The 15,186-nt window shown below is 41.9% G+C and overlaps 1 long non-coding RNA gene across 1 annotated transcript; it reads left to right on the forward strand.

The window, feature by feature from the left end:
• Nucleotides 1-5,578: 5,578 nt before the first annotated feature.
• On the forward strand, nt 5,579-14,358 carry LOC132076433 (uncharacterized). The gene is made up of 3 exons (XR_009418913.1): nt 5,579-6,286; nt 9,366-9,479; nt 13,326-14,358. It is a non-coding gene; the product is annotated as an uncharacterized LOC132076433 (long non-coding RNA).
• The last annotated feature ends 828 nt before the right edge of the window (nt 14,359-15,186 follow it).

Below are 15,186 nucleotides of genomic sequence, written 5' to 3' on the forward strand. Positions count from 1 at the left end.
TGGTGGTACTTGTGACCCCTCTCCAGGCCATCAGAATTTGGGCACTGTGCTGTGGCCAAGGCTGAATCATCACTCCTGGCTCTGCTCCTGCATCTTGATGCTCTGCACTTACTGTCACATTCTAGGGTACGTTTCTTGTTCAGAGTTAAAACTCTTGAGTGTAAGTGATCAGTTCTTATTGATTTGAAAAGGCTGAACTTTAAATAGCTGTTGTTTAATATCCTGGAACATTAATATTAGATTAGAAAGATGTCCCTGACTCTGTGCCCTGAACATTAGGAAATGTATACATCGAACAACTCTGCTCTTCCAGGATCATTTGTGACAGTTTGTCCTGTAATAATGAGTTAACACTTGGGTCAGGGCTCCTTTTGCTGGGCTAGACAGAACTAGGGAGAACAATCTCACCATTCATCCCAGTTCCTCTCAATCTCAGGAAAATGTAGCAAAGCCTGAAGCACCCACAAGAGCAAACATCCTGATTCTCCAGCCTAACACACTCAGAAAATGTTTGTCAGCATCCCATGACAAGCCTAAGACCTTTCAGAAATATTAGACCAAAACCCTTAAAAACTCTTTGCATCACAGAAGAGGGTAGTAAACATCATAAACTGTTGCTACAATTTGTTATTTTCCTTCTCTCAGTTTTCTTAAATAAACCTGAACTACATGTTTATTATTATTACTGTTTTTCTGTCCAGGAAGTGCATATGTGCGTACAATATATCTCTAATCCATGCGTGCACACTGCCTCTGAGTGGCTCTGTATATGTGATTTATGTGGATGCATACTCCTGTACCTTTTAGGTGCTCTCACTTTTCTGTTAAGACAAGTAATTTTTTTTGTCAGTAAACTTTCAGATAGAAGGAGTGTGGCTTTTAGGTTTTATTGTCAAATGTTTTTAAATGGTTCCAAATCTCCATTTTCCAGTGTTCAGATATTCCCTTCTGGCTTGTTTGGCATGTCACCATTTTCAGAGCAATTTATTGTACTACCTTTAAAGCAGCAGGTACTTGGAATCCTGGTTTGAGTTGTGTGTTGTCTTTGCATATGGCAAATTTGATGAAATTAGTGTTACTTCATTGTGTCTATAGTTAGCTTCCAGGTGCTTGAGGGCTTTAACTGTTCCAAATAAAGGTTATATTCATGTCTCATAGATGCAACCCCTTTTGAATTTTTCTTTTTCCATGGCATATTATTCCACTCACTAGATAGTAACTCTTCCTGTAGTCACCATATCTTACACAAATTATTTATTTCTAAATGTCATAGGTGGCTGTAATGATCGAGTGAAAGAAAATTGTGCTACCGAAGGACTTGGTAATTAAAAAAGCATGACAACAAACACCTTCCAGCCAAGCAGAACAGCAAACAACTCATTATAATTATCAGCCTGTTTGAACCTGCCTTCCACTCATGCACCCAGGCAGAGCTGCGAGGCACTTCTTCTCCATCAGGTTTGAATCAGTCTTTTGCTCACTTCTCATAGCACAGGGTAGATAAGAGCTCTTCAGTGGTAATTTGCTGGAGTTCCTAATAAGGAGAGATTTCAGAAAGCAGAGACCAGTTCAGGCAAAGCTGAATGTATCCATATCTGTAAGTAAGCAGATCAGTGCTGCTTCTCTCTCCCCTTTTCTTCCTTGTGCATTAGGAACTGAAGAAATTAAAGGGCTTGGGTGTGTTTTGTTTTGCTCTTGGCTGTTTAAGCTATATGTTCCTACAGTTAGCAAGATGCTGTTCTCACAGCTGTTCTCCTGGGCTGGTGGCTGTGAACCAGGCGGCACTGCAGGAGCCTGAGGCTGCATAGGGTGTGACACTGTGAGCTGTGCTGCTCTGAGGGACCTCAGGGCCTGACCCCCACAAGGGCTTGGGCACTGCCCAGGCAGAGCCCCCAAGAGCTTTGTGGTTATCAGAGGATGCTTGGCATGCAGTCTGTGTTTGGCGGGTACAGATAGATTGTTTCATTGTACTGGAGTGCTATCCTCAACCTGAGCACGAGCTTTCCAGGGTGACCAACAGGAGCTGCTCCAGTTGCAGAATGAGCACAAGGCTGGGTTAGAGAAAGAGATACTTTGAGGTGAAGATGATGAGTAAAGTGATAGCATGGTCAGCACCACCTTGCATGGGTTAGGAAGGAGTTTATGTATCAGGGAACTCACAAACAAATGAAAGGGGCAGTTTGAGGACAACATCTTGGCTGCATTGCTGTATTCACAAAAAATCAGAAATCTGTGGTGTTACATCATGATAACAAAATGGGAAGGTGCTCCCAGTGTTCCTGAGGTGTGGTGGGGACAGGTCTGCAGGATGGTTTGGGAACAGCACAAGAGGCAGTTTGACTCTGACCTTTTTGGCAAGTCATAGCCAGGAATGAAAATATTTGGGGCAGACCTTCTGAAATGGAGGTCACCAAAGTGTGGCAGCAAGGACACACTGAGCAGCAGCCCAGCTGTTCTTGAAGTGGTGCCCATTTCAGCAGGGAAGAATGGTCTGGCTTGGGCACATTCATGGCTGGGCTGAGAGGAACCAGGGAGGGAGATGGGTTAGTTTTGCAATGAGCTGTGCAATGGGGAATGTGCATCCCTTTATTTGGAGACTCAGGAGAAATTAATCAAAAGGCCAGATAGGATCTATGCACCAATTGCATTCCACTCAAACCTTTGTGAACAGGAATGAATTTCACCTTGCCTGACCCACAAAGATGGGTGAATAATTATCTTCCTTTCTTTAAGCACTTATTTTTATAGTTTCAATTAGCTAAATTTTTCTTTTTCAATAGTACCTTTCCTTGATGTACATCTGTCTCCAGTTTAATACTTACCAGTAACCTGACATGAATGGCAGAGATGTCTTTTGTTTGCAGTTTAATATGGAATCAACTGAAACATTTTCATTTATAAAGTGGAATCCATTTCTCCTCAAGTCTTCTGCAACAGAGGTAATGTTTGCAAAATGCTTTGAAGATGAAAAGCACTACAGTATAAAAATATTAGGTATTATTTTTATATCTTCATCATCTGTGCTTTTAAAATTAATACCAAAAAAATCCTATTAATACCCAAATGCCCAGTAAAGTGCATATCCTTCTTCTAATCTTAATGCTTTATTTTCATCTATGAATCCTCTTAATCTTTGAAATTAATTACCATGATTAAAAATGGGAGATGTTTTCCCAGAACAATCAAATTTTTCTGTAGCGAATTTTCAATTAGTTTTGCATCATTATTTTAATTTTTTTTGCTATTGAAACGCAGACACACACACTCACATTCCTGGATACAGCATCTGCATATAGAGCAAGAGGAAGTCTTATTTTACTTGTTGCTGACCACAGCCAAAGGTGACCCTGAGCAGTGGTGACTTGAGAAGGAGAAGGGGCTCTGCCCTTGCCATCCACCATCCAAGAGAATCGACTTCCAAAACTGAGACCTTCAGCAGGCAGGGCATATTCACACTGCTGATGAGAACCTTCCACTGCCAGTGGAGGGCAATCTGTGCAGTTGCAGTTACCTATAAAAATGGCAATTTGAGTTGAGCCCCAAGCCGTGTTTCTTTTAGTCCTCATGAGCCATCTGATTTCTACACCAGTAACAGAGAACCACATGCAAGAGTAATTTTATTGTGTTGGGGAAGCAAAATGGAACAAAGATGGATACTTCAGTGCCTGAAGAGATGAACAGGGCAAAAACTCATGTGTTTCCAGGCAATCAGAGCAAGAGAAAATTCTCATTGCAGTTGGGTTCTGTTCCAGTCCTCTCCAGATATTGGTGATATTTGAATTCAGGCTTGTGTCTTGTTTTTGTTCAATACTTACTGCAGGTTTGCACGCCTGAGCCCTGTTCCCTATTAATTGTTTATAAGGAGAAGAGAGAAAATATCAAAGACCTTACATTGTCCAGATTCCCTGATCAGAACCCGTGGGAGAGAAGGGGAGAGGAAAATCTTTTAAAATATTAGTGTCGGTATATTTCAAAGGGCCTCTACATGCAGCACTCACAACCTGAGTCTTTAAGTAAGTCAATTGAATGGTTCCCTAGGAAGATCTTTCTTTGATATAACACAGAGTTCCTTTTGTTGCAAAAATGACAAAAAGAAAGGGGACAAAATCTGCGAGCTGAACAGGAAGAGGAACTGAAATAGAGTCACATCACAAGTGCTGAAAATGGATTTTTTTGTAGATCACAACAATACAGAATTTCTAATGTGGAAAGCACTCGAGAATAGAAAAGAATGCATCCAGTGTGCAAGAAAGGCACAAGAAGATATGTCTTTTATTGCCTTTTTATTTTTTTCTGCCCCTCTCATCAGAACAATGAGAAAGGTCAGGTATGAGCTGTGGAGATTATGGTGGGAATACAGACACTGTTGTGGTGATATGTGACAGACAAAGCAGGGAGATCATCCACATGGAGACCTCACTGAAGTAATTGTTGGTCCAGAAAATGGCCAGCTGGATGTGAAAGAGCTGCATGTGTGGGGGGCAGAGAAAGGGAGACAGGCAGTAATCTGATCTTTCCACATTTTCCAAAGCAGGAAGTTCCAGGTTATCACTCAAATTGAAATGACAGAGCAAGTGACTCCAAAACTGCATCTCCCTCCCCTCCTCTCAGTGCAGAGAGGATTAGCTGTGAGCTCCATTCCATGGTCAGTGCCTGCACTCCCTGTATTGCTACCTCTCTTTCTTTCTGCGGCTATGAAAAGTACAGAAAAGCTTTTATGTAATGAAAGCTAGACCAGGAAAAGGATCTGCTCTGATGAGATTCCCCAGAAGACAATACTGACTGTAATTCCTCCAGTTTAAATTTCTACTTCCGGAGGATTTGCTAAGGAAGGAATTTAATTTTTCCCCTAGACAAATGTATTAATACTTAATAAAAGGCAAAGCCAGATGACACTCCTAGAGAAAATAATGAATTTATGTAAATCTTTTGCTGTATTTGAACAGAACAAGATAAATTGAAGGGGCTTAACTCAGATATTTTTTCTTTTCTAAAAAAATAATAACTGCAAAAATACCCAAAAGGCTTCAACTTTAGAAAGTGGGTTTCTGTGTTACTCCATATCAACACACACTTGGTCTTAAAGAATGTATTACATCCTCTTTCCCAATGATGCCTCCTGAATCTGACTTGCCTTCTTAGCCTGTTCTTGCACCCAGCACCAGCACTGGCACATAACTTACCAAGAAGAAAGTACTGAGCCAAAGGAGGATTTTCCACCTCAGGCCGTCTCCTCATGCTCTGCCTAAGTTACTTAGCCATTTCTCAGCAATTTCACTCAGGAATATTTATTGTTTATTGCTTGAGCCCTTTTACAAGAAGCTCTCTACAGCTGTAGGCACACAGTGTGTGGTGATTGGGAGCGGGGCTGACCCAGCCCCATCCCCAATGGGCACAGCTGTGAGCAGCAGGTGAGCAGCATCAAAGATAACGAGCCAGGGAGTGCCCAGGGGCACTGAGCAACCACCACAGGGAGCAGAGGGCACACAGGCACAGTGCATCAACATGAGCGGATAAAAGGTTGGGCTGAACAAGAAGGGTAGATGCTTGCAGCCTTCTGAAGTGGTCTGGTGTTGCTCTGTGTGGGCTGAAGCCTTCTGAACTTGCAGGATGACACTCTGTGTATTGTGGCCGTATCAACTACAACACACATCCTGTGTTATTGTTTGAAGTTGTCTGGAGTCTGAAAGCTTAGTTGGACTACTTTAAAGAAAACCAAAAGTTCACCCCAAGAGAAACAAAAATGAACTGTAACTCTTTCTGCTGGTGGGTAGTTCTGCCTAATACCAAGCTCATTACCCTGTCCTTTAATTTTCCTTCAATAGCCAGTCCAATATGGACTCCCTCTGGATGCTGGGGAGACACATATGTCACCTCAACAATTGACAGGGATTGAAAAAGTCAAGGACGCCATCCATGATTGCAGCACCTCTTGCTTGGCACACTGAAGAAAGATTCAACTTTGGAGGGCTCTCACACCAACTTGTTTCCCTGGTTTTCCCTTCCCTCTGCTTGCATGTACCCTATAGTGGTGACAGCACCAGTAAAAGACTGTTCAGAAAAAGAACATTTCCCTCCTTGCTCTCCATTTTGTTTGAAAGACTGCACAGGGACGTTTACTAACTCTATTTTAGAAGGATATGTCAAGTCTCCTACCAGGACCCTGCACAGACTTTTTCAGTATCAATTCACTCTCCATTGCCAAGCTTTTAAACAAAAATAAACCAAGATAATGTCAATAAATCATCTTCCCTCCTTTCCAGAACAGCACCAGTGGAAGACTGTGGTAAGTTATCATATTTTTAACTATGAACCTGTCTGGCTCTTTGTCATTTATCTTGTGTCTCCCACTCTGGCCTGGCTCAAGGCTGAACATTAGCAAATGATGAATGCAGGGCTGTCTCTCCTGGTTTGTACTGGCATTATTAACCCATATTCTCCTGAATATTTCATACCACATACATTAATCATGAGTTGCTGGAGTCATGGCAATTGACTCTCAGGTTAGTTACTCTGTCTGTGAGGGCAGGACAGAAATGTTTGCTACTGGGTAATCCCTGTTTGGCATTCTCAAAGATTTTCTTTTACCCAATGATGCTCATCATTGCAAAGCAAATTACCTGGTGTGAACTGGCCATACCACATGTATTTATACCAGTATCTGTCCTAATGATGTTTTTTTCAGGTGGCTATAGCCTCATATTTTGATTTATTGTGTATTTAAGAATGCCAAGGATCAATTGTGTAATGTAACAACTCTGTGGCTGTAACATATAGTAATTTTCTGTTGCTTCAATAATGATCCATTGACTATTGTCATTGTTTTCCTTTCTTCCTTATATATCTATTATTTTATCTTTTTTCAGTTTGTGTTCTTTCTTTTCACATTGATTCATTGTCTCAGAAAACAGTTGCTATACAGAGACAGGAGCAATAGAATAAGACAGATCTTGTATTCCCCTCTGGACATGGCTAAGTTTGTAACCTCGGGAGCCCAGAGTTGAGTAATTTGGTGGGGAGAATTGGACTGGGAAGGTGTGCTGGTTTCTTGTTGTGTGTGCAGGAGGCAAAGTCCTCAAATTCAATCTAGAAGTAAAGAACCATCTTTGTGTCATACCCTGTTTTACTGTCTGTATAGGTGTACATGACACAGAGAAATGGCTTTATGCCTGACTTTTCTCCAGGGAACCCCTCCCTGAAAACAGCTCATAGTGAGTGTCAATGCTAAATATATATATATATATATCTGCCTGGGTTTTCCTGGGAAACTGAGGTGTTTCCCTGCTGATCTGACTATGAAGCAGTCTTCACTTTCAGATTGCCATACATGTGAGGTGGTAAATAAACAAATCCCCAAGCAAACAGCTGGCACAGATTTCAAGATGTTTAGTTTGAGAAATACAATGTGATTTTGTTTTTTTTTTTTTTTTTAAATTTAATGGTGAACACTTTTGACTCACTTTAGCCAAAGAAATTCTCCACAGCTTGTCCTATTTCCTCCCCAGGCTTCTGTTCCAAGGTCCATATCAACCCTCTCTTCAATCTGCCAAGCTGCTCAATTCTGTGCTCCTGAAAGACAGTTTTTAGATGCTCTAGTAGTAACTAAGGGAAGAACCATGAACCTGATATAAATAGATGAGGTCAAATTGGGAAATATGATTTCTGAGAAATTAAAAGATGCTCCAGCAACCCCAGCCATAGATTCCTTCCTCTTGCAGCAGAGGTAGCTGCACTTCTGTTATCAAATAAATGGATTATGTTGCCTGTGGCTGTTTGAAAATGTACAAAATTATAACAAAGAGATAATCTCCAGGAGAGCTCAGGGTGATGGCTGGAGGATCTGGGTTTTTCTGCACAACATCTGCAGATCCCCCTGCAGTGATGATTACCAAGCTATGTGTCATGTAATGAGGGGCTAAATATGGCTGAGATACAGGCACTGTGGGGAGATGGTTAATGAGGTGCTGATTGGGTAAGGAAAAAACAACCAGAGGAAATGAGTAGGGGGTTAGTGCATCTGATACAGAAGAGCTCTGGAATGGACTGTTAGGCAGGATATTTTTGGTTCCAGCTCATATTCCTTCATTCTCACCTGTGTAGCAGATGAATTTTTCCCCGGCTCAGCTGGCCCCCATTGTTCAGATGACCACTCTGCTGGAGCCCAGACAGGGAGCTCATGTGCCATTTCCTCTGGTGGCAGCTCAGCTCTGCCAGCCCTGCCCACACCGAGGGAGGCAAGGAGGGAGCAGGTGCTGGGGTGAAGGTCTGGCAGGAGCTCCCGAGAGCTCCTCGCTGATTCTGGGCTTGGAGTTCACTGCTGTCACTGGCACTCTTACAGCTCTCCAGAGGTCTTGGTGTGCTCCTGACTCTGGGCTTCTGTGCAGTCTGACATGATGTGAGGGTGGGGCAGGAGTGATGCAGGGCCAAGGCTGTCAGAGCAGGAGCACTTGGAGCTGCAATCATGTGCATAAAAGGCTTCACAGGTGAGCTAAAATGCTTTATTCCATCTTCCCATTTATCCAACAGCCAACTGAGCATGGATTCTTGTCCATCACCATTTTGGGGACTGCTGCAGACAAGTCTCAGGCTCCCAGGGGAGGCACTGTAGGTGGTTTGAGCTGACCTACAGCTCTGTTTGCTGCCACCTTTTCTCTGCTGCCCAAGGCTCATGCTGGTTATTACCTATGCCCACTGTAGGAAAAGCCTCAGACACTGTTTCTTCTGAGCAAACATGGTCTCCCAAACTCTAAATTTCCCAGTGATTCAGTCATTGAGGGTCCCCCTGACCATCCCATTGCTTGGTGACAAGCATCTTCCCTTTTCCAGCTCTTGATGTGAAACATTTTTCTTGCTTCTCTGTCTTCAGTACACCAGGGAATTGCACACATTTGGAAATACCCACTCATTTCCTCCTTTCTTCTCTGCCATGTTGTCATTTGATACTGATTTTTCTGAAAACATTTTTCTTGAACATCATACATTTTTATATTAAGACTTTAGAAACTGTATACTAGCAGCCAGTTTCTCACTATCATTTAATTAACTTTGAAATGTAAAATTTTTAAAAATATAACTGAGGTAAAACCCCTAAAAATTTAGATTTCATTCACAGTGCTGATTGAGACTTTTTATGTGCAATAAAACAGTTCCTGTGGTTTAGCTCTTTGAAGCAGAGTGTGTTATACCCTTGGTTGTTGCAGGGTAGGCAGTAAGATTATGGTAATCAATGATCATTCTTTGATTGAAGGAGCATGCCAGTTCACATGCAAAATGCTAGTGCTCCATATATTCCTGGTGCCTATAATTTTTACCTGCCTTTCAGGCTGAATTGCACTGCATTGCTCAAAGCACATTTTGATCCTCAGGGTACTGCAGGATTTTCAAGGTCTACATCCATGTGCAGTGAAAGATGTGATAAATGCTGAAGCGGTTTCCTAAGTGAAATGAAGAAAACGAAAATGATCCCGGTGCTGATGAAGGTGAGCAGCAAGCCTGAGATTTAAAGAGGGAAAATGACAGTATTATCAGTCAGGTATCATGGCAACCAAGGAGCCTAGACTTTGGTGTCAACTTTCTATTCATATTGTCTCTTTACTTGGCATGGCAAGGTACATTTTCTTTCAGAAAGTTTAATCACCTCCACTGGAGGTCATTCAAATGTTTAAGGACCTGGCCTTACTCTGGAATTTGAGGAGTTTCAAGGGCTCATGGATACCTGCATCCACACATTTGTGTAGGGAAAAATGGTCAGACGACCCTCCAGACAAATCTGTGAAATCCAGGCAGAAAAACCACGGTTGTATAAGACACCCTGTTTATTATTGCAACATCTTAGTTTATAGGAATTTTACACTCAGTGTAGTTCAGTGGCTGGCATTAAAACTCTGTAAATCCAGGCCTTTTCTAGAGACAGTACAGTCCACTTTTTGCACTGAACCAAGCACTATAGCAAGGCCAGAGGTCTACCATGAAAACTTATCTTTGAGTGATGCACTTGTTGCAGACACATACACATATATATATTTATACATATGCTTATGTCTACGTTGCAGTCTGGAATGAGAAAAAAGCAGAAGGCTTTAGAAGATCGGATTTAGTCAGGAAAATCTTGTCTTTGAGGCACAGAAATGAGATTGTGATGTAAAATAAATCAATGGCAGAATTAGAATGCAGAAAGTCTGAGATCTGGAATGCTTAATCCTTGACCTGTTGCTCAAATGATGCCAAGAGCAATCAGGTTACTCAGGAATCCTTTTACAGGGGGTAATGTATTACTAAGTTATGAACACATAATGTATTCCTAAGTTATGAACTGCAGGGAATTTATTCAGACCTGATTTTCTTTGCTGTCTGAGGTAGGACCTGAGACCAACACCTGCAAGATATAAATGTAAGAAAATGGTTGATGTAGGTGAGGGTAGGACCCCTTCCTAGCACTGTTTCCTTCAAATCATGAAGGCATACAGGTTTTTTTATCAAATAAATATCAGTAACAGACCACACTATGATAAAAATGTTCCTTGGCAATCTAGTGCTGTATAAACCAGGGATGTGATACTGTGCTCCTGCTTTTATGCAAAGCTTTTAAGCTTAACTGTATGGGCTAAACACAACCTTCACTCTTTCATTTCTGAATTGAAATTTAATCAGATGGGAAGGCCTCAGCATTTTATTCAGTTACTTGCTTGCTTTTAAAACCACATAGAGGTTGGGTTAAGCACTATTTAAAAACAAAACAAAACAAACCCCAAACAAAACTAAACACATTTGATGTATTGTTATTCAGAAAGTCACATCAATGTTTAAAACCATATTGATAGTGGACACATTACTAATCCGGTGGGAATCAACCAAATTTCTCACCCTGACACTAGAATTCACTGAATATGAGAGCCAGCAAGTATCATTCAACCAGTACCATGCTGGGCTCCTTGTTTTTCCAGCAAGGTGGAGACCTGGGACAGGGCTTTAGAGCAAATTGCATGTCACCATGAGCGGTGTCTTATGGAAGCTCCCCAGAATCCAAGCTCTGATGAGCAAGTGGCTCAGTTAAGATTGCTGCAGCATGGTTATCTGTGTCTGGGACTTGGAAATGCCCATCACAGCATCATCTTCTCTTTCCAAAGCCCCTCAGGGTTATGGGACACAGGATTCAAGCTGCAGTTCAGGCAGAGTGGTTTTACTGCTGTTGAATTTCAGTGTCAGGGACCTGTGTGTAACCTGTGCTCAGCTTGGTTTGGAAGTCACCCAACATCACTGCATCTCTCCAGCACAGTGCTTCAGGTGCCTCTGGTTCTGGATATGCCTAGATGTCCTTTGTTGTGGAAAACTATGCTTAGTATTTAATCCTCCTAAATATGTCTCTGCACAGTATGATCCGAGACGTTAAAGATGGTTTGTGGTCCAAGGACAGGAAGGCAAAAGCTGGAGGAGCTTGTTTATGCTGTGTAAGTGACAGAAAGGGCTGTGCTGGGAGTGGAGCTGTTTGGGAAGGAGAGAAGCATTATTGGCATGAGTGGCTGCAGACATAATGGTGCCTCAGGGCTATTTTAATTAGTGCAGAGGGTCTCAGAACCTTGCATCTGTTGAAGTGCCACTTCTTCCTCCACAGCTGCACTTTGGAGAGAGGTGCGTTTAGGGAAGAGGAAATTGGAAGCTTTGGTTGGTTGGTTTTCTTCCCATGAGGGAAATGCAAGCCTACTATTTATCAGCATTTAGAAGTCTCCTTAGGGCTGCTACAGTGACACAAACAGGATTTATGGAGACGAGCATACTTTGGTCCCACAGAGATTGTGTAAGTCTGGTGTTATATCCTTCCAGAAAAAAGTTGTCCCTTAGTCTGCATTTGACTTTTTGTACTCATCTTTATCCCAGGTTCTTTTGTTATAAGTTTATTGCTAGAAGTTATATGAAGGTCGATAAACACCTTTAGACATTAAACATAATTACCTCACAGTCAAAAGTAAGAAAAAACACTCTGTCTCCTATAAATGTGTCGTAAATTGTGCTAAAATTTGGAATTAAATAGGGAGTATTGCACAACAGAGTGTCATGTAAATTTGCAGTTTCACATGCACATTTTCTCTCCAAAATCTGAAGGCAAAGTACCTCTCCTCCCTGCCATCTCCTCGCTTCAAAACCCTCCCCAGCCTGCAGTCTGTTCAATGCCACAACACTTGCTAGAAGGATTAGGCAGGTCCATGCCTCAGTGAAACAAATTAAGAGCAGAGGAGATTTCTTGCAGGTATGAGAAATGTTGGGCTGAAATAATGTAACAGCAGACATTGTGGAAGTAATTCTGCATCTCCCATTTTTTTGCCTGGCAGAAAGCTGGCAGCTGCCAGACATAGAAAATGATTTTCTAATGTGATTGCTCTGAACCATCCTGCAGTTAAGAGGGCTTCTTTATTTTATTTTATTATTTATTTTTCCAAACAGAGGCACTTTGCTACACTGGAAAATTGGAAGTATAGGAAAGTCTTTGCCCCAGGTTTGTCTGGAGTGGCTGCTTTCTGTTGTGACTGATATTGACTGCATTAGTGAGGGATCATGTTTATGCAGTTCAGGAAATTAGGCTGTATCTGTTGGTGAGGGAGATGGGGGATGGATACTCCTCAGTTAAATATTTGACTGTGCTGTAGCCTTCACAGACTGGTGAACAGGGAATGAAGGAAAGTGTCAGAAAGCCTCTGCATTTCTTGCAGAGAGATTAGCAGAAGATATTTTAGTAGAAATTTATGCCATCAGCTGCATTTTTCCTTTGAATTCTTCAGAACCTCATACCAGAATTTTTGTACTGTGCTGTTACTACTGCTGCTGGCACATGGTAATATCTACTCATGGATGACATCCTTAACATGCCAGGTGCTGTACCAACACCAGCCATCAGTAGATAGGGTTGTAATTAAATATATTCCCACAGATCAGAAAATATAACCTGCAGGGTTTTAAACCAGGCCCTTCCACCTTGAAATATGAGTCTGACTCAGCACAAGAACTAACAGGTCAGAAAGGAGCTGAAAGCAGGTGATGCACTGAGTTGTGCAGCTGAAGGGATGGCAGCTAAGCTGCAGCTGCATCCATCCCCCACAGAGATTTGTCCAACTCCATCACACTGGGGGAAATGGAATCACATCAGCTTGAAGATAGGGAGGCTGGTGTGCCCGTTGCAGCCTCTAACCAGCTTCAGTTTCCATTTTTACTTCAGTCTTGCTGTCTGCATTAAGTAGAAGGCTGTGAATTATCTCCCTTGTGACTAGAAATTCACCTGCAGAATTGTTCTCACCCTTGTTCTCCATCTCCTTTTCATTTTCCTTCTATTACAGCAGTCCTCCTTCCTTCATCCCACCCTGATGCATCCTATGATTGTTGCTGAAGGAAGAAAAATTGATGTGATATTGCATTGATGTCCTCTGAGAACTGCTACCAACACAGTGCGTGTTTCCCCTGCTTGGGACAGTCCTCTCCCTCTCCTCCTCCTGCCCTGGGGAGGTTGTAGCAAACAGAAAATGTTTTGGGCTGTAGTGGTTTGAAAACACTTGGCATGTCCAGCCAGCAGTTGCTGCAGGAGTGTGCTGTGGTGTGCCAGGTGACAGCCTGTGAAATCCTGCTGAAGTCCCGGAGGTTTCTGTCCTGAAGATCACCACAAATAGTGATAGCCCAGCTCCTGGGGCTGGGTAGCCCTGGAGCTCTCCCCTCATCTAACAGCAGGTTTGCTGTGCTGGGGTCCCAGCAGGAAAGGTGTGGGGATTTTGCTGCTGTCATTATAATCAGGGATTGATGGGTACTGACTGTCACTAATGCTCAAAGGCTGGTGTTTGAGCTCTGAGCCTGTCTGTAATCAGGTTGGATAGGAGCAGTTTCTGCTGCCTCTGCAGTCTGACATCCTCTTTCAGGATGGGATGAGGATGAGTCAGCCTCTTTCTCTGCTGAATTTCTAAGAAGTCTGTAAACTAGCTTGAAAAGGGTTCCCAAATTCAGAGTTCATATAAGCTGAACAGCATCCCCCTTTGGGAAGAACATCACTGAAGTACAGGCTGCTAATTTCCATGGAAGTGTCTGTGAACAAAATCTCCCCCGAGGTCCCTGCTTCTTTGTCAGCAAGCATCAGAAGCCTGTAGTCAAGCCTTGTATTACTGAGATTTCATTACTTTTACTAAATACACTCCAGAGCATTTATTAATGTACTGTAAAGCAAAAGGAAAAATTAAAAATAAACTATGCTTGTCAAAGAAATAAAGTGCCTCTTACACTGCATGATCCCAACTTTTTTTCTTGATAATTGCCCAGGTTCATTTGCCATTAATTCAGTGCATGAAAGAATTGCAGTAAGGTCTTCAAGATGTTAGAACAGTTTAATGATGCTTTTCTTTAAAGAAAAAAGAACAGCACCTCCATTTACTGTAAATGGAGAGCCAAGGACAGAAGCCCTCAAGCCTTTTACATCAGGATTTCAATAGCATAGGTGATTTCAAGAAAAGATTGTAAATGCTCTGTCCGCTGCACACTCATCCACCTATTTGAATTAGAAGCAGGCTTCAAAAAGTTTAGTGACCTCTCTCCAGGTCAACAGATGTTTTCTCTGATTGGTTAATCTTTTTTTGTTTCTGAAATGGAAGCTTCCAAAATGGTAATTTATAGCCCAATTTTCAGGTTCCTTCTTGGTAAAAAAAAATCTCTCATTCTGTCAAGAAAGAAACCAGAAGAAAATAAGGATAAGTTCAAACCTAACAGCTGGAGACTGTATTCAGAGATGGCTGTCTGCTTCCCTAACATAATGTCTTTAGATTTGAGCCTGTACAGAAACAAGAAATGCATTTTAAATTTAATCAAGCTATTATTGTCTCAAACTGTGGAACAGAGTTGCACTTGCTTATCTTTCCCTCAGTATCTCCATCTGATAGGAATGTAGGAAGAATTGCCTCCAATCTCATTAATGCACTAAGGCCCATTCAGGTGTATTGTTTTCCCAAAGGAAAATTAAAGAAAAAAAAAGTTATTGGGAATGCTGCCAATACATGCAGATAGAATTCAAAGAAAAAGCATCATCCTTACATAGTAGCTGTTGGGGTATTTTTGCTTTTGTTCAAAACAGACTTGCTTCTCTGTTCTGTACTCCAGGGAAAGAGGCATTTGCAACTAACGATGTTTGCAAGTAGAAGAATAATTAGGAAGAACAACAGCATA

Source organism: Ammospiza nelsoni, chromosome 8 (genome assembly GCF_027579445.1).
Source record: "Ammospiza nelsoni isolate bAmmNel1 chromosome 8, bAmmNel1.pri, whole genome shotgun sequence".
NCBI lineage: Eukaryota > Metazoa > Chordata > Aves > Passeriformes > Passerellidae > Ammospiza > Ammospiza nelsoni.